The 26,836-nt window shown below is 40.6% G+C and overlaps 1 protein-coding gene and 1 pseudogene across 1 annotated transcript in view; both read left to right on the top strand.

Annotated features, from left to right (window-relative positions):
• The window catches only part of LOC134224959 (myosin-IIIb-like), a 411,175-nt gene that overhangs the window by 32,893 nt on the left and 351,446 nt on the right, over positions 1 to 26,836 (top strand). The window lies entirely within an intron of this gene.
• LOC134222590 (probable DNA mismatch repair protein Msh6) lies at positions 5,924 to 25,946 on the top strand (annotated as a pseudogene).

Here is a 26,836-nt window from a genome sequence, read left to right as displayed (position 1 = left end):
GTAGCAAAATCGATTAAGGTTTAGTACTAGAAAAATTGTCTAATGTTTCAATGTGCACACACATACGCACACACACACACGGACAGACAGACATTTGCTCAGTTTGTCGAGCTGAATCGATTGGTATATAACACTATGGGTCTACAAGCGCTCTATAAAAAGTACGTTTTGTCAGTGAAATGATAGCCTTTCAGGTACAACTTTGTTGTACGAGAAAGGCAAAAACAAAAGAAAACCTACGATGATTCAAGATTCAACTCAGCCAGTGTTCACTGTTCAGGTGTTGAATTTGTTGCGTTTCATATTACGATTAATTTGGCTCGTTTATGAATTTTGAGTTTTTACCGGCACTGGTTATGAGAAGTTTGGAAACCTCCTTTTAACCTTCTGTCTGTGCTCAAAAAAACTTACGTTGTCTGTGCTCTGGGGTCAAATTGACCCCAAATTGAAATTGCTATAACTTTTTTAATGCTTGGCCAATTCTGGATTTTTGGGGCTGTTTCGAAAGATAATTTAATCATCTTTCAGGTCGTTACAAAATATTAACTATTGGTGGGTGGGTACATCGCGGGGAGGGGTTTTAGTGAACAAGGGTATAAAACCAGTGATTTTTTTACTTATATCCGAAAATCCTACCCATTTTGAACTGCACCTTTTTTAAAAAGGTTATGCAGGAAGGCATGTGCTCTGGCATGAGGCGTTGATAAGTTTAGAACTCGGCCGCCAGGTGGTGGTATATTTGAATTCATTATTTTGGACTACATAAGATATTCCGATATATAGAATTCTCCTCAGTGTAAATATTCTTATCGCACAAATTCAAAAATTGGAAGACGTACTCATTATATTGAGCACCGCTTTGTAGTGCTAGACATCCTGAACAATGTTGCCGAATACAACTTGAGTGTAGGTATGAGGGATCTCAAGCTAAAGCAATATTTCATATATGCATGAATATTGCAAGTCCGCTAGCGCCGCCTATTTGTAAATTTCCTAATTATTCATTTCGTCACATGACAGTCCATTCCCACCAGACGAACTTTATTAAAGACGTCATCTTTACAAATTTCAAATTTGTGCGAAAAGAATATTTACAATGAGGAAAATTCCATATATCGGAATTACTTGAATAGTCTAAAATAATGAATTCAAATATACCACCACCTAGCGACCAAGCTCTAAACTAATTAATGCCTCATGTCAAAACAAACGCCTTCCTGCATAACTTTTTTGAAAAGGTGCAGTTAAAAATAGGTAGAATTTTCAGATATAAGTAAAATAAGCATGAAAAATCACTGTTTTTGTACCCTTTTACACGAAAATCCCTCCCCGCGATGTACCCGCCCACCTATAGTCAATCTGTGGTAACGACCTGAAAGATGATTGAATTATCTTTCGAAACGGCCCCAAAAATCCAAAATTGGCCAAGCATTAAAAAAGTTATAGTATTTCAATTTAAATCAATTTGACCCCAGAGCACAGACAACGTAAATTTTTTGAAAAAAGTACACTGTAGCGCATATTTTCAAGATTTTTGAAGTGAATTGGCGCCTTGGAGACAGATCTCGGCGAGTTTTACCAAACTACCAAAAATTAGGAGAATCGGTTGAAAATTAAAAAAATGGCAGCCACTCAAAGTGGCCTGGGGTAAGGGTATGCGATAACACATTTTTTCCTAACGAAACGAAACGAAACGAAATTTAAAATGTCTATGTTGATTCGGATCGAAACGAAACGAAATATAGATTTCTTTCGAGACTTCGAAACGATACGAAATCAAGGTTCATTTAATTCGAAATTTTTCGAAACGAAACGAAATTTTGATTATTTTTCCGCGGAATTTTTATTGAATTGGTTTTACATTATGTACGCAATTCTGATTTCATTTTTCAAAGTCGAATAACTGTTTTGCGACCAAAAGAGTTATAATAACTGAAGAGACAATCTGTGATAAATCGCCACATTCTCGCCGCATATACCATTGGCGATAAGGCAATACCCCAGAATTTGTGCCGCTTTCATAGGAATTCATCATGGAGCGTGTGCTTCTGAATCTGATCAATTTTATATCAGTTTTATATAAGTAGGTATATAAAAATAAAGAAATTGTGGGATTTTTCATATACGGCTTCAAATTTCGTTTAAAACCTTAGTTCACATAAGAATTATGTAATTATGCTGAAGCGTACTTCATATTGTCTTGTCAGCGTGGTTTTACAGTATTGACTTAGTAGAAATTTGAAAACGAATGCTTAGATTTATTTTTTTATTTAGTGGGATACTTAACTATGTATCCACATCTGCCAGGCGTATAAGCAGATATAGAATTGATATTACTAGATCTGCCAAAATTTATTCCATCTTATTCCTTGTCTACATATATAGCATACATTTGCTCACTAGAAGAATCATGTGCACCTTTCTAAAATTCACAAAGATATGTACTGAATTTCACAGACCGATAGTCTTATATACAATCAGCTCGAAGAATTGAGCTATATTGTGTGTTTCCTTGGCAGATGAGAACAGCTGTTATGGTCAGTATGTGCTGAAAGCAATCATAAGTAAAGAATTTTCAGCAATTTTAATGATCTTTCAACCCGTTCTGGATTTTTTTGCAAATTCCATGCGTAGATCTAGAAATGCCCACAAATCTGCAATGTTCCTCACATATTGTGCAAATAGTCGAAGAAGAGCTTGACAACGTTTCTTTACTGTACACGTCGTAGTTGCTAATCATGATTGGCCGAGAAACAGAAAATATGCATAGCTCACCAATTAAATAATATTCTTGGGATACAAAAAAGTTATGAACAATAACGATGCTGGTCAATAACGGTGCTTATAGTCAATTTAGTATTAGGAGAGGAAAATTAGTGTAACATTCACTGCTTTAAGAGACCGAGGTATGCTCTGCATCTCCGTGAGCGCTGCGGAAAAGGAATCGTTGGTTAGTTGAGAAGGTAATTCATGTAAAACCCCTTGGTAAGCGACAAAATATTTATTGTAAACGAAGTCATTTTGAAAACAAGAGACGAGCTCGGTGGTCTAGTGGCTACCGCTTCTGCCTTATAAGCAGGAGGTCGTGGGTTCAATTCCAGGCTCGACCCTTTCCTACTTTGTATTTCTATCTTAGTTCTTTCTGTGTTTCACGTTATACCAAAACGATTCCTACTGTTATAACCTTCCACACAATCCCAAAACCTCCCGTGGCACCTATGAGAGGTCGTAGAGTTCTCTGCATCTTTCTTAAGTAGGTGTCCAACAAATCATCCTTCCCTTTCCTCAGCATTCGCAAGGACGTGGCCAGGACAGATCTCGACTATTGGAGAGTACATTGCTTCCATCTAAGAGATAGTGATTAGTCCCAAATCAATATCTGTGGTAACGGATGAAAGTGATGCTACTCTCATACAATAATCTTGGCTTGTACCACCTACGAATTTGTGCGAACTGCTAAATGCTAAATGCTAATGCTAATGAAGTTATTTTGAAAACAAGAAGATGAAAAGTGTGTTTCAAATCAATCCAACGCAAGATCAATGTGCTTCGTTCAATAATCTTCTACAACACAATCGATTCCGCACTAAATAATTTTGTGCTCTCTGATGCAGACATTAGCAGGGTTCCGACTTTTCTTTTCGTTGCGTTTTTCAGGCCCAGGGAGAATCTATTTTCGTTGTTTATAGTGAGGAACATCATTCACCCACCAATCTTTTCTCTGGAGCTAGCCTTGGAGGATAAACGAAAATCGTGCCAATTGGATGAAATTCCTTTTTCGTTTCATCACTTTAACCTCTCACTCACTTTTCGTGAGAATTATCGCAGAACAATTTTAAAAATTGTATGGCCACGGTGGGACTCGAACCCAGCATATCAACAATAATAGCCATAGAGATGCGCTCACTCTAGCCACACCACCAAGCTATCTGCATGTAGGTACCAGGTTATTTGATCTACAAAGGCACCGAAAATGCTCGGATATGAAAGAAAACGAGTAAACCAATTTTCGACGGCAATCAAAGTGAGCAAAAAATGGTTATCACTCTCCAGATTGTTTTTCTTTCCCAAAAAGTGATTTCTCCCCGAAAGTTTTCGTGAGGAAGCATCCTGTGCTCCTGAGATTGAGTGAGCATTACAAACGCTGGACATAAGTTTTATCACTTCGCGTTCTCCCACACTAGCTGGCGTGATCAGCATCAACACGATCGATTCCGCGTTCATATTGTGCAAATAGTAAAAAAATTTTCACAAAATTTTAATCATGGAAACACTGAAGACGTTTTATAGAAGAAAACTTACGTATTTGTCGACTAAGAATAGGGTTAGTAAGCGTTAATAGAAAAAAATTTATAACTTGAAATTTTGGAAACAACTTAACGATTTTGTTCAACGGCGCAGCCAAAATTTTTTTATAATAGAAGGTATGGATTAGTTCAAATTCGTTTCGAAATTCCGCGAAATTCCGTTAAATTTCGTTAGAAGCTAGTTTTTTCTTGCGAAATTTTTGTAATTTTACGAAACGAAACGAAATCAAGAAATCAGATTTCGCCATGCTCAAATTCCGCGAAATTCCGCGGAATTTCGTTTCGAACCACCTGAAACGAAATTTTTCGAAATACCGCATATGCTTAGCCTGGGGTCATATTGACCCCAGAGCACAGACAAAAGGTTAAGCAGCTGAAGCCTCATTTCAAAAGTTTACGATGCCTCCTGTCAAATGGCTCAGAAGCCTCCTTTCAAAAGACTCGGAAGCCTTTTTTCAAGAAACGCGGAAGCTTCCTTTCAAGAGGCTCAGAAGCCTTTTTCAAGCGGTTTGGAAGCCTCCTTTCAAGAGACTCAGAAACCTCGTTTCAAGAGGCTACAAAGCACGCAAGCCTCTTACAAGCGGCTTGGAAGCCTCCTTTCAAGTGACTCGGAAACCTCAGCAGGCTCTAAAACCTCCTTTCAAGAGGCGCGAAGGCCTTCTTGCAAGAAACTCGAAAGCGTCCTTTCAAGACGCCCGGAAGCCTCTTTTCATGAGATTCGGAAGTCTTGTTTAAAGATCCTCCTTTCAAGTGGCTCCGAATCTCCTTTTGAGAGGCTCGCAATACTTCTTTCAAGAGCCTTGGAAGCGTCCTTGCAAAATGCTCAGAAGCCTCTTTCTACAAGTCTCGGAAACCTCTTTTCAAAAGATTCGAAAGCCTCCCTTCAAGAGATTCGGAAGCATCCTCTCAAGAGCCGCCGAAGCCTACTTTCAAGAGGCTCGGAGGCTTCTTTTTAAGAGCCTCGGATGCTACCAAAAGTCCTCAAAGTATGCATAAAGCTAATATGATTTAGCGAACAGCGAAAATTTCAGACAACACATTCCGTTACTTTTTCGGACCGTTTTTCAGGACTTATGTGTTATGCTCATTTTCATTTGCAGCGAAAAAAATAGGGGATACCTCAATGAATGTAAAAGCTCGAAGGGGTATCTTTCAAGAAAAAGGTTGAGAATCGCTGCCCTATATTAATAAATTTATATCATGTTGTTCGTTAAAATTCCGGCGCTGACCGGAATACGAGCAACCTTAAGGAAAATCGGGTAACCAACCCCGGTGGGAACTATGGTCGTCTTCTGACAGGGAAGGGGGGGTTTGCTCCGCTACAGAGGTGCAAATCTTACTGAGCATCTGTTCTGCATGGAGCGGCTCGCAACAGCGTCTATTCTCCATGTTAGGGGCGGCTGATCATCGTCCGAGTGCCAGCGAGGGACTCTAAATGAAACTGTGCACCATGGTCCACCGGAAATAAAGAGGAATGGTCCTCCAAAGATTAAGGTGGTTTGGTGTCAGGCTACGGGTACCATAGCTGCGGCAACCATCACTAGCTAGGAACAGTTTTCATAGTGATGGGCGATGTGCAAAGATGTGTGATCGGGTGGTGGCCGACCAATGAGATAATGTGCAGGGTGAGGATCAAAGCCCGGCTCTTCAACTTCAGCATAATCAACGTCCATAGCCCACACTCTGGAAGCACTGGTGATGATAAGGACGCGTTCTACGGGCAGCTGGAACGTGAGTACGACAGCTGCCCAAGCCACAAGCCACACATTCGCAGCAACTACTTCCAACACAGCATCCCGTATCGGTACACCTGGAGATCACCACTGCAGACAGAATCTATTCACTATATGGTGATGGTTAAACTACGCCCAAAACTATCCGTCTTCAATAGAGTTTCCATCCCGGGACAAAAAATCCCGGGATTTAGGAAAAATCGGGATTTCCCGATTCCCGGGATATTATTTTTGAGATCCCGAAAATCCCGGGATACCCGGGACAAAAAATTCTATACCATTTCCGGTTCACAAACAGTGTAATTTTTCTTCTTACAAAAGTGATAAACTCATATCATATTTTTATACCTCCCATCACACATGACTTTTTTTCCACGTTCGTGTATTTGGTAGGCTCTGTCATGTATACGGAGCCAAGGTTCTTTGTGATGCACAATCTATATCATCTTATTATTAAATTAGTAAGAAAGGAACAGACTTGAAAATATCGGAGATAGTTAATAAAATAATAGATTCCCCTGTACCACTATACTACTGACTGATACTTTTACCAGCAGATACAGCTTTCTATTAATTAAACGACAAGTATCTATCTAGTTTTCCGCGAGCGGTAATGGCCGCCAGCTTGTCTGCTTACTGCTCGCGGAAAACTGAATAGTAAAAGATCAGCTACATCTATTTGGGGCCTGCTTCCTACCCATCTTCCGTCTACAGCAAGGTTGTGCACACTAGCTGATATTCGCCTTGCTAATCTCCTCGCTCCGCCCAACATTGAGTCAGTCTTCCTGAGCTTCTTGCCTCCAAAACAATTCTTGATCCAATTCATGTCCTTCCAATCGACGTTCGTACAACAAACTTTCCGGCACATGCGCAAGTACAAGTGGCCCGACCCCGATGCTCAGCCTATTTTTTTTTTTCAAAATCAACTCTGGTCAACAGGCTGCATTCAATCGCTTTCCAATTCTCGGCTTCTGCCAAAATTGTATACCAACTTTAATCGCGTAATATATTAACCCCATTGTCGTTAAATTATCGGTTTAACTTACGATAAATTATCGAACTCCTATAATAATTGAGTTGATTCATCTTTCGCAACAAGCGATTACAATTAACTTTATCGGCGATAACGATAAACTAACGATTAACATCAAGATTAGGAAGCGATCTGTTCAAGATTAGGAAGTCACTAGGGTATTGAATGCAATCCCAGCAACTGTCTAAACCCAATTCATATTCAAAACAATGCAAAGAGTCAAGCCGACTTCAACCGCCAGCGAACCCTTCTTCTCGGACTCGGCGATCATATATTCCAAAAGGGTACTCTACCTTCCGAGAAAAACGTGAATATTATTTGATTCTTGAAGTCGTTTTTTTTTCGAAAGAATTGATTCAAATTAGAATTGAATTGAGTTCCAATTTGAAATCTGTATTATCTTGCCTTTCTAAAATATGAAGTTTACCCCTGGACATTGAATAAAATCGTTTTTAAATCAAAAAATAAGTTTTCTATGAAACATCGAAAATCCTGATCCCGGGATTTCCCGGGATATACGAACAAGTTCATCCCGAATCCCGGGACAACGAAAATGGCCGGGAAATGGAAACTCTAGTCTTCAACGATGTTCGCACCGACGACCGCCGCGGTTCGATCTAGGGCAGCGGTTCTCAACCTTTTTCATAAGAGCTACCCCTTCCAACTTTTGCATACTTTGAGGTACCCCCCCCCCCTTTATGGTGTAAATGAAAATAAGTATAAATAAGGTATATGGAAAATGGACCTGAAAACTAACGGGATGTAACTCTTCATAAAGTTGGTTGATATTTTCATTAGTACGTGAAATGTTTGTTATTAGGTTTATACATTCCTACAGGATTTGTCTCCTAAAAGTAAGCTTCTGCGCATCTTGAAAAGAGCCTTCCGAGCTTCTTGAAGGGAGGCTTCTGAAAGGCGACTTTACAGCCCTTGAAAGGGGGCTTCCGAGCTTCTTAATCGGAGCCTTCCGAAGAAGGCTTCCACGCCTCTTGAAAGGTGATTTTCGAGCCACTTTCAAAGTGCTTCTGAGCCTCACGAAAGTAGGCTTCCAGAATTCCAGAAAGAAGAATTTCAAGCCTCTTAAAAAAGCTTTTAAGCCTCTAAAAAGGAGGCTTCCGAACCTCCTAAAAAGGGGTTTCCCGAGCCTCTTGAAGGAGCCTTCCGAGCATCATGAAAGAAGCTTTCCGAGTCTTCTGAAGGCAGCCTTGCGATCTTTTCGAAGAGCGGCTTCCAACCCACCTAAATGGAAGCTTCTGGGCATCTTGAAAGGACGCCACGGAGCCTCTTCAAAGTAGGCTTCCGCGGTTCTTGAAAAGAGGCTTCCGAGCCTATTGAAGGGAGGATTCCGAGCCTCTTGATTTGAACCTTCTAACCCTAGTAGCACACTTGTTCCATATGGGTGACTGCAACTCATATGTGACCAGATTTAGTCACAATGAAGTTGCTGAAACCATTTTTGTCTAACTTGTACTGCTCGAGAAGCCTTTGAAAGGCGGCTTCCGATGCTTTGAAAAGAAGGTTTCTGATCATCTTGAAAATACGCTTCTGAACCTTTTGAAAGGAAATTCCGAGCCTCTTGAAGGAAAGTTTCTAAAGCGAGCCTCTTTAGAGGATCCTTCCGAGCATATTGAAAGGAGGCTTTCAAGCATTTTGGATGGAGCCTCCCAAACTTTTTGAAAGGAGCATCCCGAGCCCCTTGAAAGAGCCTTCCGAGCCTCTTCAAAGGAGCCTCCCAAACCTCTTGAAAGGAGGACTCCGAATCTCTTTAAAAGAGGACTCTCAGCCTCTTCAAATTAGGCTTCCGAACCTCTCGAAAAGAATCCCTAGAGTCTCTGGGAAGGTGGCTTTAAAAGAGGCTTCCAAGAAACGTAGAAGAATGCTTCCGATTCTCTTGCAACTAAGCAACTGAGCATTTCGGAAAAAGATCCTTCATGCCTCTTCGTACCTTCAAACTCAAGATTTTAGTTACAAAGCATATATAATCCAATATTTTGTTTTTATGCAAGATTTGAAAATTTTCAAAATTTATTCAGTAGACGTTTTGTCCTTTTGATTTTTTGTCGCACTGCCCTTCATTCACTGTGCTGGTTGTGGAGGGCAGGATTCACAGTTTCGATTTACTGATAGCCATGCATATTATGTACAAGACAAAGTTTAAAAATAAAAATAAATTACCCAATTATTAAAACTTTATCAGTAAGCTTTAAATGGAATTGTAATACATCCGCCATTACGCTTTGTTGATCGAGGTACCCCTTGGGACTAGTGAAGGTACCCCCAGGGGTACATGTACCCCAGGTTGAGAACCGCTGATCTAGAGCGACTGAAGCAACCTAATGTCGCCTCTGCATACGCGCAGCATCTCGAGGCAGCGTTGCCGGAAGGACTGCTGGAGGACGTTGAGGACTGCTGGTATACTGTCAAAGCAGTCATTAACGACGCAGCGGAGAACAACGTCGGGTATGTGAGAAGAAGTCGACGGAACGATTGGTTTGACGAAGAGTGCAGACAGATTCTGGAGGAGAAGGACGCAGCGCGGGCGGTCGCGCTGCAGCAAGAACGTTATAGACGGAAGCGGAGACAGCAGACCCGTCTTTTCAGGAGAAGAAACGCCGCCTGGAAGAAGCAGAGTGCGAGGAGATGGAAGGAAGCAGTGTTACGATAGACGGGGATACTTTCCAGGTGGTCGAAGAATTCGTATACCTTGGATCCCTGCTAACTGCTGATAACAATGTTCGTCGCGAAATACGAAGGCGCATCATCTGTGAAAGTCGCGCCTACTACGGACTCCAGAAGCAACTTCGGTCAAAAATGAAACATGGAGAATGCTCGAGGAGGACTTGCAAGCAGTCTGAGTATTCGAGAGACGGGGGATTAGGACCATCTTCTGCAGTGTGCAAGAAGACGGTGTGCGGCGGCGAAGAATGAACCACGAGCTCGCCCAGCTCTACGGCGAACCCAGTATCCAGATGGTAGCTAAAGCCGGAAGGGTACGATGGGCAGGGCATGTTGCAAGAATGCCGTACAGTAACCTTGCAAGGATGGGGTTTGCTTCCGATCCGGCAGGTACGAGACGGCGTAGAGCGCAGCGAGCGTGGTGGGGGGACCAGATGCAGAACGACTTGGCGAGCGTGGGGGCATTCGAGGATGGAGAGATGTGGCCTCGAACCGTGTATTGTGGCGTCAAATTGTTGATTCAGTGTAATCTGTTTAGATGTAAACTAAATAAATATAATATTATATGGTAGCGGTAAATATGAGATGGCATCTGGCGGCGTCGCATGATTCATGAGTTTTACCAGGTTTATAAAGGGCTGGATGTTGTAAAACTTTTACAACACGGCAGACTACGGTGGGCTTGACACGTTGTTCATATGCCGGAAGAGCTTCAAAGGAAGATAATATTCAGCAGATAACCCGGAAGTGTTCATAAGATTTGTTGGAAGGCCGCCGACCTGAGGATGCTGAACTTCAGAGCGACTGGAAGCTTTTGGCTCGGGATCTAGCCCAATGGAGAATGATACTCCATTCGGTGTAGACATATCGAGGAGGATCTGTATTCCATCAAGTATGAAATAAGCGTTTGTCTTTGAAATACTTTCATTTTATTCAATTTCCGTTGGCCCAAGAGTGGCAACAGATGTGACCACTGACCATACGTGGGGTTGAATTCGAACCTACTGGGGTGAAGAGCCGGCATGACATGCACTTTTTTATGTTTTGGAAACACACGTTGGTTAGCGATATTGGGTTACGCTCCAGCAGGTTTCACTTTTCGATAACAGTTTATCGGAAAAAAGAAACCCACCAATGAATTCACTTATTCTACTTATAATAATAAGCACACTATTGTTGCTTTTTGATGATCGGAAAAATAAACGGCTAGGCTTCATGAAGCCTTGCGATCAGTAAACCGAACTGAAAATGCACCTCATACAAGAATCTTCTTTTCAAAAAATTGTTTAGATAGTAATCGGAGCAAAAAAATAAAAAAGGAAATTTAATCATCAACACATGTCTACTAAGAGAGCGTGAGGCGATGTAGATCCTAAAGTAGACCTAATTCGAACGACTGGTCACGAATTTGACTTGCAGTTCCCTCCATTTTTGATGAGTTTATAATGAGTGACAAATCGCTTTCATCGCCAACGGCCAATGCATGCAAACATGCAAACAAACACTTTCGGCTGAATCGATTTTGGCATGGCACACAAAAAATGTTACATTTGCTATTCGGGTAAGTAGGAAAATGTTAATAGCCGAAAACCAGATTTTATTAAACACCCCAGTTTCCGAACAGTTTCCAATTGATAAATTTGCTCCGATCAAATCGCAATGAAGCAGCATCTTTTGCGTCATTATATTTCATTGGCCTGACCACGAAAGACTTCTTCGATCGGTGCATGTGTGTGGTATGTGGTGTGCCAAATCACCCCACACTGGCTGAGAGCAATCATTCTACACGTACGCATGCGTGCATGTTCGATCACCGGCTTGGCGCCGTTGCTGTTTAATTCCGTTCCGACGAAACACAGTTCGAAAACTTAGATTTCATAATTCACGTGGTGGTTCCTGTACGTTGGGAGCCGGTTTTGTGTTTGATTTAATTTCTCCGTTGATCACACTAGATTTGTATGTCAAGGCATTGAGTGCATCTGAATTGCATTGATGTGATTGAAATCTCAACAGTTTTGAGAAAACTGAGCATTATTTGGCACCAAACCCCATTAAACAAAAATGAAAGTGTAGATGGGATGTGCAGAATACAAGGAAAGCACCAGGCATCATTAGCTTGGATTTTGGTGTGGGCAATTTATAGCAACTATGTATAACCGAACGCGGATCATCATCCGCCCACATGTACAGTGATTCAGGAAAGAAGTTGACCTCTCCTGTTATTCTCTGCTTATGGAGATGTACTTTGAAAACCTCGATTAGAAATTCAGGGATTTCTTATGCAAAGAGATGAAAGTAGTATCTTGTAAAAAAACAGCTCATTTTCTAGAAGTTTCGTAGAAGAACGATAGACGTTACCCTAGTTCATGTATTTCCACATGAGTAGCTTATGATTTTCATACCGCTTCCTTGTGGCTAACTTTCATAAGCTTCGTTAATGAACTAAAAGAACCCAGTGACAATGCTATTCAAATACTTTCCTATTGGTTTTCAATTTCCTCGCAATAGGAGACATGTGGGTTAGATTGGCACGATTTGCCCATTTTCACGCTCAACAGAAGCGAGACAAATGAATCGCTGATCAGTGGATTGTAACTGACGATGCAGGGTGGAGCGACTCTTCGCCAATAATTTCTGCGGATGGTTGCAATCAGACGGAAACCCATTGCACAGTGTTCCTCTGTTTGTGTGCACTTGACAGCGGCACCCTGTGCGAGGTTTTGCATACGGGTGTCTACACCGTGAAACCATCATTCCTAAATATGAAGTGTTATGCACTTTCGGGCAACCTTCCCGTGGCGATCCGGAACCGCTGAGTTCACCCTTGCATGACTAATGTCATTTCGAATAATACGATATGAATTGGGCTGTCGAGGTCCGGGTTTTGTGCCGGCTGCATGCAACTGATTCATCCGGACATGCAGACAACCCGATAGCATCCGAGCCACATTTTTGGCGATGCGTAATGATGACTCCTCAAGGGGATTTTAATTTCCGTACGGCGACCACACGTTCGCGGCTAATGACCATCTAAAACAGTTTGCGCGGACAAACACACAAGGTGCGAGGGAAAGCAATCAAAACGATCTGCAGCCAGCCAACAGCTTGGTGGCAGCAGCCGCCAGATGAAAGGCATTCGAAATCTCCGGAGAAAATGTTTGTGGAGAAAATTGTGAACCATTGGCGCACTAATGATGATGACACCTCAAAGGAATAATTGGCAATGCGTGGCAAATGAAGTTTGTGTGTTTCCAAAATGACTGCGGTCGTTTGACAAATGTGCATTATTATTACCACTAGGGAAATTAATACCTAGTGAAATTTGAGATTGGTTTGGGTGTATGTAAGAGAATTAGAAATCAAAGGTTGCAGTAGTATCACGCCCTCAAAATAGGAGAAAATATAACATTACATGGCGCTGATTAGAAAAAAATAACTCAAAATCATCGACCGAATTGAAACAATCTCCGAAACATATCTGGCTTGACTTTTGAAAACGTCGAGTGCCCAAAATAGAGCCTCCCTTAATTTACTTTCGATTATTACAAAGCAATACTAACATTTAAATCGGATTGTTTGACAGATATCCGAAGAAATTATTGTCTTTCCGGAATAAAGTTAGAACGCTTTTTATACCGAAGTTGGATTTTTCTCCAGATACAGGCAACTTTCCCAACTTCGGAAGTAGTACGCTGGATTCGCCTAAAGATGCGCTAAACAACGCATCAATTAGATTGACAGATAAAACTTCGGAAGAAAGTTCGGTTCGGAAGTCCCGACTTCCGAATTCTAAGTTGGTTCTACGCCGACAATAGCTTTATCTAGCGTGCTGAGGTGAAAATATTGCAACAAATGCATGTATGACTATTGAAGGCTTCCGAGCGTCTTGAAGGGAGGCTGCCTAACCTCTAGAAAGTGGGCTTCCGCGTCCTTGAAGCCAACTTTCCGAGCCTCTCGAAGGAAGGTCTCTAGAAAGGCAATTTTCGAGCCACTTATGAGGCCGTTACAAATATTTAATTAGCTTTTTGTCCTACTGGTCTTCAAAAGGTCAAGGGGGGGGGGGGAGGGCTAATAAAAAATAAATATTAAAATGAAGAAAATCAAAAAACTCCTCGGTTTTGTTAAAAAATGTTTTGAAAATCCTCAACATTATCCGAATTTTATTTTGTTGCCCCCTGAAAATATTATATTTTGGAAAAAAAAATTCGTGGCGTAAATATTTATATCGGCTTAAGAGGATTCTGATCGAAAGGATCGTAGTGTCAGATGCCCGACAGATGTCAATTTTTTTCGCTGCTCGATTTTTTCCTGTTTTGGCTGATGCTTAGAAACTATTTAAAAATGAAAGCCAAATTGTATACGCTTTATGTTTTTCAATAGTCTATTGATACGATACTGATTCAATAGTCTCGATACTATACTATTTAAGTGAAAAATCAAATTATTGCCGAGGACCATCCATCCACTTCGGCTGATGATTGGTGCATGTTCGTCATAATGCGTCGAATTTGAATTCAAGATTCGCAGGCACAACGCGGATCGAGCGTGCACAGTTCTACTTCTTCTTTTTCTTCTTATTGGCATTACATCTCCACACTGGGACAGAGCCGCCTCGCAGCTTAGTGTTCATTAAGCACTTCCACAGTTATTAACTGCGAGGTTTCTAAGCCAAGTTACCATTTCTGCATTCGTATATCATGAGGCTAACACGATGATACTTTTAAGCCCAGGGAAGTCGAGACAATTTCCAATCCGAAAATTGCCTAGACCGGCACCGGGAATCGAACCCAGCCACCCTCAGCATGGTCTTGCTTTGTAGCCGCGCATCTTACCGCACGGCTAAGGAGGGCCCCAGTTCTACGCAAGTGGATAAATTTGGTGAGATTGTTTCATAATGGTTCTACTTCTTTTTCATTAGAGATTGTTCGCTGCATGCAAGAATTATATCAGCCCATGCCAACACGGCTTCTTTCCTGGTCGATCTGTGGAAACGAATCTTGTAAGCTTCACTTCGTTTTGCATGGACAACATGTGCAAAAAGTTTCAAGTTGATGCCGTGTATACAGATCTCAAATCAGCGTTCGATAAAGTCAATCACAACATACTGCTAGCAAAATTAGAAAAACTTGGATGCTCTGCAACATTCTGCAACTGGCTACGTTCCTACCTAGTGCAATGCCAAGTAACCATAAACATAGGAAACCAGTCATCTCGTTGTTTTTCGAATGGCTCCGGAGTCCCCCAAGGAAGCACGCTTGGTCCATTGCCGTTTTCGCTCTTTCGTGAATGATGTTACCTTCATCCTGCAGCGTGGAGGACTGCTGTTGTTTGCGGACGATCTTAAAATTTACCTCGTTGTTCGAAACCTGGCGGACTGCCTAGAATTGCAAAAACGTTTAGATATCTTCAATGATTGGTGTGATCGAAACATGATGGTTCTTGCCATCGCTAAATGCAACGTGATAAGCTTTCATCGCACTGTAGATACCATGATCTTCGTTTATAATATTGCAGGTACTACTCTACAACGTGTCGACCATATCAAAGACCTCGGTGTCATATTGGATGATAGGTTAACCTACAATCGTCACTTATCTACTACTATTGACAAAGCGAATCGCCAGCTCGGATTCATGTTCAAAATTTCCAGTGAATTTCGAGATCCTTTGTGTTTCAAAGCACTCTACTGCTCATTAGTGCGGTCTCATTTGGAATTTGCTTCAGTTGTTTGGAATCCTTATCAAGCCGTATGGACGGCTCGTTTGGAAGCTGTCCAGCATAAGTTCGTCCGCTACGCACTACGCCATCTCCCTTGGAGGGACTCGCTCAACCTTCCACCATACGCTGATCGTTGTCGCTTGCTAGGACTGGATACTCTTGGCAAGCGGAGGAATGTGGCTCAAGCAGTTTTTCTCTGAATACGATGTGCCAGATTTGTTGACAAAGATACAACTTAACGCACCCTCTCGTACACTCCGGCCTAGAGATTTATTGTATGAAGCAGTACAAAGCACGAACTATGCCGCCAACAGCTGCTTCGTCGCTTCAACGAAGGAGCCATTTATTTCGACTTCAACATCAACGCATCTAGATGTCGGTATTGTTTGACAATATATTTTAATGACCGACAATGTTCCAAATAGTAATTAAGTTTTAATGTAGACCATACAGTCAGGTGAAATATAAATAAATAAATAAATAAAAGTTTTATAATTATATATTTGCTTAACTAAATACGCACTGGATTAGAGAATCCGGAAGTTTGTTTATGGATCAATTATCCAATTGATAATGGTAGCATAAACAGGCGAGGCTTATTGTGTGCAAAAGTGACCTCGGATTGATCATGAAATACCAGGCAGTCTGAAGCGGGTCACTGGAGCTGCAATATAGCTAGCACTTTTCAACTCCCGGATTATATTACTGTTGAATCGTGTAATACAGACAGCTTTCTTCCATAATAGCATTGCCAGACAGTGGGGGTTAGATTGGACACACACACTTATTCTGATTCTGATCATCTTGAAAGGACGCCTCTAAGCCTCGTGAAAGTAGGCTTCCCAGCCTCTTGGGAAAAAATCCGAGCCACTTGAAGAGGGACGTCCGAGCCTCTTGAAAGGAGGCTTCCGAGCCTCTTGAAAGAAGGCTTCCGAGCCTCTTGAAAAAAGTCTTCCGAGCTTTTTGAAGAGAGGCTTTGGAGCGTCTTGAAAGGAGGATTCCGAACCTCTTGAAAGGGGGCTTTCGAGCGTTTTGAAAGAAGGATTCCGAACCTCTTAAAGGGAGGGTTTAGAGCGTCTTGGAAATAAGACATCCAAGCCTCTTGAAAGGGGGCTTTTGAGTCAATTAAAAGAAGGCTTCTGAGTATCTTGAAAATACGCCTTCAAGCCTTTTGATAGAATAATTCCGAACTACTTGAAGGTAGGCCTCTGAGCCTCTTGAAAGGAGCCTCCCGAGCCTCTTGAACAACATCCTTGCGGGCTTTTCAAAAGAAGGAGAAAAGAAAATAAATTGAAGGAAAAAGCATAAAATAAGGCTTCCGGAAATCTTGAAAAAAAAAGTTTCGAACCTCTTAAAAGGAGGTTTCCGATCATCTTAAAAGGAAACCTCCGGGTCTCTTAAAATAAGGATTCCGACCCTTTTGAGCCTCCAAGCCTCTTGGAAGCAGTCCTCCGAGCTGCTTGAAAGGAGGCTTGCGAGGAGCGTAAAAGGGTGCTTCCAATCATCTTGCAACGAAGCAACTGAGCTATTGGAAAAAAAAAATAGCTTCGGAACCTGTAGACTCTAGATTTTGCTCAGAAGCTTATTCAAAATTTTGTTTCGATTAGGTAGATTGCATAGAAGATTTTAAAAAATAGCTCATTCAACGTTTTGTCCTTTTGTTTTTTTGTCCCACAGCCAATCATGCACCGTGCTGGTTAAGGAGGGCAGAATTGAATAGGCCTTGATTTACTGATGGCCATGCATATTATGCACAAAAAGCTAAAATTACACAATTATTAAAACTGTATCAATTAGTTTTGTTTAAAATTGTAATTCATCCGCCATTACTCGTTTTTGTCCGAGGAGCCCCCTGGGCCCGGCGAAGGTACCCCCAGGGGTACATGTACCCCACGTTGAGAACCGCTGATATAGGGAAACTGTTTCGTTTTCCATCTCACTGAACATTTATTTATCTCATCGTAAAACAAAGAAATACATCGCCAATCTCGTCGCTCCTTTTTGCTAACACGCGTGCTCACTGGTGAAATAATCGCAAAAATAAGAAACAATCCAAATTCCTTTTCATTGCTTTGTTTTTGATGGGATGGAAATAGGAGCTATGGGATGAAGTGCCGAACCGTTTCTTTATGACTAATATGATAAAAAAAAACAAGTTTCGAATAAACTAGAAACAAAATAATACTCGACGATTTTGAAATAAAATGTTTGAATTCCTGGGAAACTTTTACAACTAATTTGTCTTGCAAATTGATAAAATAAGTTAAATTTATTATTTTCGTGCTTAGTATCGTTGCATGAAACTCGTTTCCGACAGCGTAAATGAAATTGGGACCAACTTTTGCTGATAGATCAATTTTGTTGTCAAATACAGAACACTCTTTTTGAGCCTTTGCGGGTTATGAATAAATTGATAAATTTGAAGTTAACTCACCGTCTAGAAGTCCAAATGAATTTGTTAATACTGGTGGCTGTGGGATGGCTGTTCAGATATTGCTTGATATACTATGCAACTTTCGGAATCCAAAAATTCGACTTCTATAACATTTTTGTCAATAGTTACTTCCGACGCTTCATCTCTCTCTGTTCCTTGTGTTGGTGCAGAACTAGTTCCTAATCCGTTAAGTTTATTTCTTACATGTTTTTATTTTTTTATTTTATTCACATCTATTTGATAAAATTTGGACATTTTCAAGTACTTATTCATATTTACCTGGATCGACACTCTCGTCCATCAATTCTACCATGTTGTTTTGTTTATGTCCTTGCAAGAAACTATTGATGACATCATAATAAATCCAAGTCAAACGCGAACCTCTGGATGTCCCTATTTTGTTTTTCTCAGATCTGCAAAATGGAGAACTTTCAATGTCACTTGTGAATCATCCGCAGCTCATTCGTTAATAAGAAAACGTCATAGTTTTCCAATCCCTCGCATATTTTGGCATAAATATGCGAGTTATTGCAAGTGCTCCGCAGAGCAGCCACATAATTTCTCCAGACTTCAATCACAATATTTTTTCCCCTCCTACTTAGAATTTTGTGTCTCTTTTTGTCGTTTTTTTCATTTTCATTTTTAAGTGACAAAGCTTCTGAACGGATTTCACTTCTAAAATCGAGTTTTACTCCATCAGCTTGCAAAATTCGTTAATATTTGTTTTAATTCTATATGTCAAACGTATGTTCACGGTTTGATCACTGCATAAAATTGGCGAAGTTGTTCTATTATACTATCGACAGACATATGATTTCCGCACAATGATTTTCGTATCACGCTGTACGCGTACAGTAACAAGATGACACACATCTTTTTTTTCCACCGTTGTATCTATTTGACAGCTTGTTTTGAAACTGATTCTACAGCTTTCCAAAACTATGTAGGGGAACTGTTCCGATTTCCATCTCACTGAACATATACTCATCTCACCGCAAATACAACACCAATCTTGTCGCTTCTTTTTGCTAACCCACGTGCTTACTGATGAAAAAAATTACAAAAATAAGAAACAAACCAAAATTCCTTTTCATTGCTTTGATGGGATGGAAATAGGAGCTATGGGATGAAGTGCCAAACCGTTCCCCTATATTTTTCATCAAAATATATAGAAATCATAAACTGTTACTATAGTTTATATGAGTATTACACAATATTTATCCATACTTTTTTAATAAATTGTGAAATCGCGTCAGCAGTTCATTCATGGATATGAAAACGTCATAGATTTCCAATTCTTCGTATAGGTATTTTAGCAGAAATATGCGAGTTCTTGAAAATATTCCGCAGGGCAATTATTTCTGCGGATGTTAATCACTCTATTCTATGGTTTGGGGTGATTTCATCGCAAAAGGCATTGATCATTCAATTCATTTGAACATTTTGAAAGATAAAGCCAGCACCGTTCAATTGGGTCATACATCCTGTAACAGGTTTATTCGGAACTCCGGGTTTTTCAAACACTTATTTACTTCGCGCTGACTACCGTTTATTTCTGCACTCCACTTTTACCTCCACGAGATCCTCCTCTCCTTTCCTCCCTCTCTCTCCAAACACTACAGATCCAATTTTGAATTTGTCCAAAACAACGGTACAAAACATTCTTCCCATCTAAAAAAGTAGATGCTAATGGAAAATCAAAGAGCCCGCATCCTTCTCAATCCTTAGACCTCATTCCAATTAAAACCCATGGGATCCTTGCACAAAATGTTCGAAATCAAACGATACAGAACACAAACCATTGAATATCGTGCAAAAGTGACGGTAGATCTTTCCCGGAAACAACCGAAGAACTGGCAAAATCAAAAGGAAGGCATCTTCAGAGCGTAATTGTAGCAAATAATGGGTCTACGAATAATTATTTTGCCAATGTTGTGAAAAATATTATCCGGAATTGCAGTAAAACGAATTTTACTCAGTCAGCTTGCAAATGTTTGTTTTTATTTCATATGTCAAAGGCGTATTTGACAAACGATCGGAGATCACGTCCAGACGTATTTTTTCAGTAAGCAGAACGATCGGCCGGTAACCGAAATTTTGTTCTGCCTCGTACGTGTGAGTAAATTAATTGGAAAGTAAAATTCTAAATCGCGTCCAGACATGTTTTCTTCAGTAAGCAGAACGTTCGGCCGGTTATCAAAGTTTTGTTTTGCTTTGTGCGGAAAGCAGAACGATCAGCCAATCAACGAAATTTAATTCTGCTTTGTGCGGCCTTTTATAAAAAATATAAGTTCTGTTTTCATTGATCAAACTACACGCTATACACGGTATAGCGTTTACGAAAACGAACCCAGCCACACTCCCTACCCCATATATCCAACATCCCAGTGATTTCTCGTGGAAGTGCAGATGACTCGTCGGCTTCTGTCAAAGCAAGTATCACGTCAACGGTTCTATCACAAACGCCCGAATGACACTCGCCCGAATGACAAACGCCCAAATTCCATTCGCCCGAATAGACCAAACGTCCGAAAAGACCAAACGCCCGAAAAGACCATTCGCCCGAATGGACTACTCGCCCGAAAAGACCATTCGCCCGAATGGATCATTCGCACGAATAGACTATATGCCCGAATAAACTCTTCACCTTACTTGATGAAAAGATTTTTTTGTGACTAATTGAACGAAATAGTATATTTGATTTCCTACTTATCTCATATTTTGTTGTACACGTCTCTCACATGTATTTAATTATTCTAATCTAAAAAATCTAATAATTATAATATTCGTTTCGTTTATGTGTGAAATAATTAGAAAAATAACGATGTTATGTACTTTCTTTTTCATAATATTCAAATTGATTTCTTTATATATGTATGCATAAAATCCTTTAATGTAGCTTCACTCCTCGGGAACTCGACTCGCAATTTTTTTTTCCCAGGGCACAGGGACCAAAATCCGGCAGAAAACTTTCCCGAGGTGTAAAGCACCATTTAACATTGATTATAAATAAAATCTACTCATCACTGTCTTGCAATCCATTCACATAGAAAAAAATCAGTCTCAATCGCTCAGCATTGTTGAGAGAATCAGATATTAAAATATGTTTATTTATTCTGGTCACCTATACCGGTCCACAAGCATCCTGAAATAAATCAAAATCTAATAATTAGAGCTGTAGCGAAAAATAACGTTGCAAGGGTATTTATTCAAACCAATCGTCAAAATAAGGAGCAACTAGGAATTCGCCCTTCTTTTCTTCATACATTGTTCTTTATAAATGTATTGAAGACATGATTTCTTCCCTAAGTATTAAGGTTAGGGTGGCTCAAAAAACACTTTTTCAAATTTTTTGATGGGCCGCCCTCTTATTCGGTTCTATTTGATGCCTTGATGCTCTGGACAAAATTTCAGCCAAATCGGTCAACGTTTGGGCGGTGCTAAACTCGATGGAAGTTTATATGGAAAAATCTATGCAGAGACATCCAAAAACAGTGATTTGCAGTTGGACGGCACAATTTACGATCAAGAACCATGATACTCATTCAGTTCTTGTAGAATTAAATACAGAATGTTATGCTGAAAACCGCGAGTAGATTAGAGTTTATTACGCAAAGATATTAGCATTTTACTGGAGTGTTGTAGGGGTGAATTTATTTCTTTTCAAAGGTAAAAGAAACGAAATTTTCTCAAACCCCACTTCAGTGAAATACTAATAACTTAGCCGGGCAAACTCTAATCTTCTCGCAATTTTCTGCATAACATTCTGTATTAAATACTCCAAGACCTGAATGAGTACCATAGTTCTTCATAGTTTACAATTCACGGAACTGTAAGCGAAGGTCAACACCGTCGATTCGTTCCCTTGGTACTAATGCTAAAACACGGGAACGTATGATACAGCCTTTTGTTCATTAATGGAATGAAATTTATCAATATACGTTAGATCCAGAATATACACAGATAGAAAAATCCACTGAAATTTACGCTAAAAATAATGCACATCAATGGAACGTCATTATTAGCGTACATCCACACGAGATTTAGCCTAAAGGTATACAATATTTGATGTGAAACGTCAATATTGCATACAAGTTGTGAGCAATATTGTTAGGAAGAAGGCCATTTCAGCGTAAAATAGCGTAAATTTCCACATGTCAAGTTTTACGCGCTGTTTATTTTTCATTATTTTTTTCTGTGTACTATTGGATTTTAAGATGGCTGGGATCAACCAAAGTTTTGTTTTTGAACACATCAGTGATTGGGATTATAATCGGCATACGGAAAGGATTACAAAATACAGACTTCAACTTGCCTATAAAAAGTTTGTTACCTTAGCACTTTTTTCATGTTAAGATAACAAAGGCATTCAAGGAGGTTCGAAAATCTTGTCCGAAGAAAAGTAATTGTTTTTCTATGTAAACAAGTATTATGTGAATGGGGTGTACCCGTTAGGCATAATGGACGTTATACATAAATGACCTAAAAAACAGCCTATGACATAAAGAAGGCAGAATTATGCCAGACGACCATTATGCCTAACGTACATTATCCCTAACGTCCGTAATGCGTAACGTCCATCATGGCTAACGTACTTATGTCTAACGTAGTGGACTCATGTGAATGGTCGCCAATCAACGCACAAAAAGACCACAAGAGACCCACTTTTCTCCCCTTCACTATGGCCGGTCTATGAAAATACCCTCGAACTTCCAATAACATTATCGGGAGGCACAATAAGTGGAATACGCTTTTGAAACGAGGAAGTCTTACGTTTTACAACGTTCCAAAACAGTTCCAACTGCAAGATAGAAATGCGACCACTGCAGGCTAAGAAGATATCTAAAAAAGCAGAAATAATGGAAAACTAGACAAACTGGAACGCTCATATATTCCAGGTTATTGGCATATTTTTTCTTTTAATATGATTAGATAAAATAACATGTTGGTATAGAATCTGGAGGTATATATGACCTATTCTGGCGAATGGTCCATTCGGGCGAACGGTCCATTCGGGCGAGTGGTCCATTCGGGCGAATGGTCTTTTCGGGCGAATGGAATTCGGGCGACTGTTACATTCGGGCGTTTGTCATTCGTACGAATGGAATTCGGGCGAGTGTCATTCGGGCGTTTGTGATAGAATCACGTCAACAATTTCCTACCTATTCCCTAATTGACCGAATGCAGGTCAATTAGGGAATAGGTAGGAAATTGTTGACGTGATTTTATCACAAACGCCCGAATGACACTCGCCCGAATTCCATTCGTACGAATGACAAACGCCCGAACACGGCCGGCGCTGGTATTGCTTATATTTGGGTCACCAGTTCTTACACATTGAAGATGATGTTAGTCCCAAACCTCATCTGTTGGTTCTCTGTGTAATTACAGCTGACCTGGCAATAACGGAGTAGCAACCGTGGGCGGTCAATCATGCTCATATGTCAAAGGCGTATTTGACATTTCAAATCAACAAATTATGTTCTATTTCGTACAATACAACGGTCGCAGGGCAGGCTACGGAAATCATCGTGCTATCGTGATACCAGCGTGGTTCTGGGTGACAGACATATGATTTTATGCCGTACAGTGATTTTGACATCATATATCTTTCTTAAGTATAAAGTGGTGAAACACTTTACGTGTCGAAATCATTTCTCAGTACTTTGACGCCGCCTATGAGAAAATGCTGGGAAATGTGGGCACATGGATTGTGTGCTTTTCTTCAAAGTAAGGAAATTTTATGAACTTTATCACATGGATGCCACTGTCAGGGTGGAAGAATTTGGATTTTCTTTTATGAAGGGTGAATTTGCTCATACCGGATTTCCAGAGCAAGCCTAGTAGTGCACGGCTACTTTATTAGTCGAGAAAGGATTCAAAGTGGCCAGGGTTGAGCAAACCGAAACACCGGATATGATGCACGAAAGATGCAAGAAGAATAAAACCAACAGCAAATACGACAAGGTTGTGAGACGTGAGATATGCCAAGTTTCTTTAAAGGGGACAAAAGTATTTGGCCAACAAGTGCATTTGATACTTAACCATCAGCCAAAGTATATGCTCAAAGGTGAAGTTGGTAACCGGTATGGCGTTTGTTTCATTGACACTTCTGGGGATCTTCCATGTTGGTGAGTTCGAAGATGACACGCAAGGCTCTCGTCTCGGCTACTCACATTTCTGTCCCATTATGCTCCGGTTCTGGTGCTGCAAGAGAGGAATGTGATTTCAGCCAGGGCAAAACAAATCTTCATTTCAGTCCTGACAGGAATCCGGAAGGAAGCTTTAACGAACGAGTCTCAATTTTGGTCCGCTGAGAAAACATTAAAATACCTTGCGGAAAATTTCTATGGTGGTTCTACTGAGGAACAGAATTCAAAGTGCCACTGGTGATTCGTTCATTGTTCGACAAAAACAATCATCTAGGATTGACTCCCGATGATAATTACAAAATAGCGTTGAGGGCTTTGAGAGGTTGCATTTGGTATCTGAAGCGGTGCATATTGGATCAGCAAATTATATCGCTGGCTAGTTTTGAGTTGTATATTCCTCCATATGATGTAGAAATTTGCAAAGATTTGAAGATTGTGAACACCAATCGATTTTTGTTACTGGATTCCATTACGTTGAACAGTCTTCGGGTCACTGAAGGGGAACAATCACTGATCAATAAGACGCATCACTGTTGCACGAAGTTTGGCAAACGTCTCCTCTATCATTGGATATGTTCTCCTAGCTGTGAAAGGTATGTGATTGTCGAACGTCAGGAGGCAGTTTCAGAACTGTTGGGCGATGTATGTGCGAAAAATTCTCGGAAAACTACCAGATCTCGAGCGGATGCTGGCTCAAATTCAGACCTTTGGTAATGCAGATCTGAATTGTTTGAAAAAGCCTCCTCGAGGCTTATGATACGATTGACTCAGACATCCGAACGGGGTGGATCATTCCCAGATATGGCGGATAAGGTTCGTTTCTTAGAAGAATATTTTGATCATGAAGTAGCGCTCAAAACCGGCGTGATTGCCTCGGGAGAAGGCTTGGACGCAGAGTACAATGCTGTTGGAAAAGAAATAAACGATATCCAAAAAGAACTGGAAGAGTACAAACGGAAGTAGGAAAAATACTTCGAATAAGAATAAGAAACGCTTCTAGTTGGAAATTCCAGAGAGCTACGCCAAGAAGGTGAATAGTGGTTATACGTTGGAAGGGCAGAAAAAAAGGCAAGAACGGCGTCAAACGCTACCACACAGATGAGACTCGCGACTTTCTGAAGCGGGTCAACGTAAGCTGGTCCTTAAAGATTAATCCTGAAGAATTTTCGAACGGTTCTCCAGCAGTTACGAAATGTGGAAAGTCTGCATCGACCTTACCGGAATATTGGATGTTCTTACTTCCTTGGCGGAGTAGGTACGCCCGGAGCGAAGGAAATATGTGCGAAAATGCTGGATGACGATCAAGGACAGATCTTCGACTTGGAAGAAGGGATTCATCTATGCGTGAGCGATTCGGAAAACTGTATTCCAAATGGTGTGAACATCGGTGGGGAAGGAGCATCACTTGTGCTGCTGACGGGTCCAAATATGGGCGGCAAAAGTACTTTGATGCGTCAGGTTGGCATCTTGGCCATCATGACACAAATCGGTTCGCGTATTCCCGCAGATGCAGAGAGTTGCCGGATGACTTTGATCGATCGCATTTTCACCCGCTTGGGAGCCAACGATGACATAATGGCAGGACATGTCACTTTTCTTGTGGAGCTGAATGAGACATCTACAATCTTAAAGCACGCTACTCGCAAAAGTTTAGTACTCTTAGACGATTTGGGACGAGGAACGGTCACCTACGATGGAACGTTCATCGCTGGAGCGGTGGTCAATTCCTTGGCGGATCTGAAATGCCGTTCGATGTTCTCCATCCATTACCATAATTTGGACAGCTTCACCATGGACAGTCGCGTCCGGTTGGGTCACATGGCTTGTATGGTGGAAAATGAAGACGATGAAGATCCAACCCAGGAAACTATCTATAACTCTATAAATCTATAACTCTCGCAGTATTACATCCCAGTTTTGTTCTATTAACCCGTATACGACGTTAAGTTTTATGTTGCCTCTGTAGAGTAAGTTCCAATAAATTCCCATTGTTCAATAGAGAAAAAAAATAAATGGGATAGTAATAACACTTCTTATAATACGTGAAGACACGGTCACTTTCAGCATAGTCCTTTAAATCGAATTGCCTTCCATTTACTTCAACTAAGTGTTTAAACCGCCACATCTCCTATTATAAATCCTTTCAGTAAAAGGTATTTATCAGATGCTCAGTTCGAGAGATTATTTATATGATAAATATTCCTTCAATCTTATTTCTATGATTAACATTTTAATCTCTACCATAAATGTGCGCACATATTGTTTAACTACTCAACAACTAGGTTCCTTCTTCCTCTCCTCCATCAAGTGCGCCTAATAAATAAGTTGAGAGTCGGTAGCATCAAACGAAAAATCGAAAGCTGTGTGCACTCCCTTTACGCGCCCCCGTTTTTGTTGTTTATGATAATAACTCCATCAACGGCGGGGTTCTTCAGTTCCGCAAATCCAAACAGTTAAAACCGATTTGAAGCTGTAATCTGTGCCTCACGCAGCTGAATCATTATCACTGACTACTGCAGTGATTCACCACTAAGTGCAGCAGCAGAGCCGCTGCATAGTGACCGGAAACCGAACGAGGCTCCAAGTTTTCCCTTCTTTTTATTTGTTATTTTTTTCTGTCTTCTACAACATTATTGTTTCAAAGGGTCATAATTTTTATTAAATAACTGATTTTGCCTTTTATGTATAAAGTTGTACGGAAAAAGTGTTGTACTACACATTCCATGTTGCATATTTCTTATTTCGTTTCCTCCTTTCGGAATTATTCCAAAATTTTCTTGTGG

This window comes from Armigeres subalbatus, chromosome 3, assembly GCF_024139115.2.
Source record: "Armigeres subalbatus isolate Guangzhou_Male chromosome 3, GZ_Asu_2, whole genome shotgun sequence".
NCBI classification, from domain to species: domain Eukaryota; kingdom Metazoa; phylum Arthropoda; class Insecta; order Diptera; family Culicidae; genus Armigeres; species Armigeres subalbatus.
This window is presented reverse-complemented; position numbering and strand designations above follow the sequence as displayed.